The sequence below is a fragment of the Rattus norvegicus genome, chromosome 20 (assembly GCF_021556685.1).
Source record: "Rattus norvegicus strain SHRSP/BbbUtx chromosome 20, alternate assembly SHRSP_T2T, whole genome shotgun sequence".
Lineage (NCBI taxonomy): Eukaryota > Metazoa > Chordata > Mammalia > Rodentia > Muridae > Rattus > Rattus norvegicus.
This window is the reverse complement of record NC_141553.1, coordinates 14,085,971-14,090,086: the sequence shown is the minus strand read 5'-3', so window position 1 is coordinate 14,090,086 and position 4,116 is coordinate 14,085,971.

Genomic DNA, 4,116 nt, shown 5'->3' with positions numbered 1-4,116 from the left:
CCCGTGCCAAGAATGACGTGTGAGTTCTTCCCTCCATCCCACACATAATGAGCTCTTGTTGATTGTAGGTATATGTACAGACGGACAAATCTGATCTGCAGACTGACAATCCTGGGGACTTTCCAGGGTCTTATCCTCCTGGTCGCACCAGAATCCAGATGCCTGTGTGTTGGGGTGGGGTGGGTCGGCGTGGGGTGGCAGGCACACTTGCATTTCCTAAGGGAGGCCTCGTCATTCCTCACAGGCATCACAGAATGAGGGGGGACTGCGTGTTCAGTCACAGCTCCAGCGTCATTGACCTCCCTCCTGTCCTAAGAACTGAGAGCAAGAGGACCTAGCCCCACCCCCTTGTTTCCTGCCACATGTCCTACAAGGAAGACCTGTCTCTAAGTCCTTTTACAGCTGTGTCCATCAGTCCTTCCCCTACTCCATTCCTTAGCCAAGAGGCTACAAAGGTCCTGGAAATAGATCTGGGCTGAGGCCAAGCTATCTTCCCTTCCTTCCAACAAAGAAACCTATGAGACGCACCCCTCACTCCAGGCTTGGCTTCTGGGCCCCTGCTGAAGGAGACACTGTTGTCTCACTGTGGTGGATGGGGGTGATGGTTTGGCATGGGCAGGGAGCCAGGGCAAATTCTGACAGGGCTTCTGAGGGCAGTGTAGTATCTCTTGGGCTGTGATTCAGGGAAAAGGATGTTAGAACTTCATGATCTCCACACAGCCTAAGGAGCCTTGTTTTACATGTGATTGACGAGCTCAGAGAGGTTAAGTTCTTGCCCTGGTTTACACAGCTAAGCAAGGGAAAGGGATGCATCTAAGACACCATACCTTCATGCTGTTATAAATTAATTGATGGTGGACTCTCTCGGCCAAGCCAAGTTGCGTGGAATAATGTTTGCACCTTCAGTTTAAGAAACTTCAAGTTACTTCAAGTGTGGCAGGCCTTTAATCCCGGCACTCAGGAGGCAGAGGCAGGTGGATCTCTGAGTCCTGGTCTACAGAGTGAGTTCCAGGACAGCCAGGGCTACACAGAGAAACCCTGTCTTGAATAAAGAGAGAAGGAGGGAGGAAGGAAGGAAGGAAGGAAGGAAAAATAGATTACTTGGTCCACCTTCCAAAAAAGTGTTCCCATTACACAGAGGCATGTACACACACACACACACATACACACACACACACACACACACACACACACACACACACACACACTGTCCTCTCTTTGGCCATTCCAGCAGCCAGAGGATTTTTTTTAGCTGACTTCAGAGAAGAACCATCTAGGACCTTTCTCGGCAGCAGCTCTGAACCCTGAATGAACAGCCCTTGGTGGTTCTCCCCCACTGTTAGTCAACTAAGCATCTTATGCACAGTGGGGCCAAAAAGTGCCAATATGAACTCAGAGTGTACCCTAGTCCTCACATAGGTAGGCTCTGGGGTTAGGAGATCAGAATAAGGGGTTTAGGAAGAACCTTCTGGAGACAGCTGTGATGCAAACCCTTTCAGTCAGCTGAGGCCCAGGCTTCCTTGAGTCTTCAGGATTCAATGTCCCATGCCCACTTGTACCCCATATAGGCTCTTCTGTGAGCAGAGAACTTTAGTGCGAGGACTAAACGCAAATAAACAAATACACGTCGTTCCCCCAACCGTAAGACTAAAAGTGTGCATATGTGGACATTTGCAAGTGGGCATGGTGAAATTGCCGACGTGACAGTGACAGAGCAGAGAGAAAAAGCAGAGTAGACGTGGCCAGCAGGGTAAACTTGATTAGGAAGTATAAACCTAGTGGCTTCTGCATCAAGTAAGAATGACAGAGACTTACCCGTTATCTGGACAGCCAGCCTGGGATCCTCCATGGAGACATCAATGGCTTTGCTGGGGGCAGAGGTCATCAGTCTCTGGCTGCAACACAGGACAGCATCAGTCCTTGGCCGTCAGAACAGAAGGTCCGAGAGATTTTCCCATGGAAGAGGAACTTGAACTGACTTACTTTAATGAGGCAGAGTAGCGCCGTTAACCCAATGTTATGGCAAACCCTGGCAGGGACAAGGCATAAAATGGTTCTCTGCCAACGTAGCGAGGTCCAGGGTGAGTTTATTGCTGCTTATCTGTTTTGGAGAAAGCCTCAACTGCTGTTACCAGAAGCTGGAATTTTGTCTATCAGGAGAGGCCTTTTTCATTAAACACATTAAACATCATATCCAGATCTCCCTGAGGGTTTGAGGACCATGGTCTAATCTATTAAGTATACCTGATTTGAAACAGACTAATTGATTTTAGGTACGCGCTTCAGCCTTAACCCTGACAACATAGACGGAAGGCTAGAAGTTTATCGTCCCTGTAAATCAGCAGTTCTAAGCCTTCCCTTTAATACAGTTCCTCAGTTGTGGTGGCCACCCCCAACCATAAAATTACTTTTGTTGCTACTTCATAACTATAATGTTGCTACTGTTACGAATTGCAGGGTAAGTATTCTTGGAGACCAAGGTTTGCCCTAATGTGTTGCTGGCCACAGGTTGAGAACCACTGTTGGGAATGGAACACTAAGCGTGACGAGACACACAGGACTGCAAGCGTAGTTCTGAGCCCATTAAGGATTTCAGTCATTTATAAGGTGACTGGCCATTAACCTGCATGTCTTACTGTCTTTTAACAGTTCACAAATCAGTAGCTTGGGTAAGATTAGAATCCTGCAGCTTTATCCCCGTTACGTCTGAGCCTTAAAAAAGTCTAAATTGAAGATTCTTTAGCATCATTAAAATTAAATTTTAAACCATAAAATATAGTCCGTGGAGAGACTGGGGGGCCTTATTTTTCCCACTCCTTTCATAATGCACCTTTACAGGATATCAGACTCTTGTGTGACTCAGTTTATTCAAATGACTAAGGCTTAGCAAATTAGCAAAGACAAAGAGGTTGGACAGACTTCTTCAAGTCAGTTCTTGCCTGAATGGACCTTAGGAATTTTGGAGCAAATTAAGGTTACCTATGAATAGGTTTTTTAACTATCAGTGCTTTTTGTTACAAGTTTTTGGTTAACTTTTTTGTTACAGATTTTACGGACTTTTTTTTTCAAAACCACACTCAATGAATTTACAAATCCCGAGAAAGAGAAAACTTAAACAGTGGTCTTAAGAGATTTTTTTTTAAAGAAAACAAAACAGGAAGTGAAGGAGGCTTAGTGATAAAGAGATTTTTTGAGACTGGAGAATAGAGAGAGCTTAGAGACAAAGGATTTTAAACCGGGTGGTGGCACATGCCTTTAATCCCAGCACTCAGGAGGCAGAGGCAGATGGATCTCTGAGTTTGAGGCCAGCCTGGTCTACAGAGTGAGTTCTAGGACAGTCAGGGATACACAAAATAAATAGATAAATGGATGAATAAAAATATTTGAGGGGATCATTTGCTTATGCAGTGGCAGAAGCTGTTATGATTTAATGCACGGGCAAGCGGCCACCTCAGCAGGCGCACATGCCCGAAGCAAAGCAGGTAATGTACATTATAGCCCATAACATGCAAGTTCTGTTCAAGGGGCTCTCTGTCCCATCAAAACACCTTTTTTGAGGCAGGGTCTCACTATGTAGTTCTGGATGGTGGAATTTAGAGATCCACCCGTCTCTGCCTCCTGAGGGCTAGGATCAAAGGCTGTACCAGCAAGCCCAGCTCCAAAGGGCTTCATTCAAGCCTGCTCTGAGCATGCATCATCTACTGGGTTCCTGGCTGTCTCTGGTGCAAGAACGGCAGGTCCACAGGGAGGCCTGCCTTGAGCTGGATCTCAGCTTATCTCTACCCCCTGAGAGACGCTTCTTGGGCCCCTCCTTGCTCTTTTCCTTGGCAGATCTGATAATCTACACCTTCATAGCACTCTCCATTTGCATGAGGAGCCTTACTTCCCTACGGGGAGACATCATCAAGGGGCACCTGTGGAGTTTGAGGAGTTTCGGGGAGCCATGGAGTTGCAAACCATAGGACGTGGAGGAAGGGCTTCTTGGGGAGGAGAAATAGCCTATTGATGCTTCCTGAATTAGTTCTCCAGAAATAGGAAGTTGACCTTCTTTTAAACTCTGATAGGAAGCCAGGCCTAGTAGTGTAGCACTTGGGAGGCAGAGGCAGATGGGTCTCC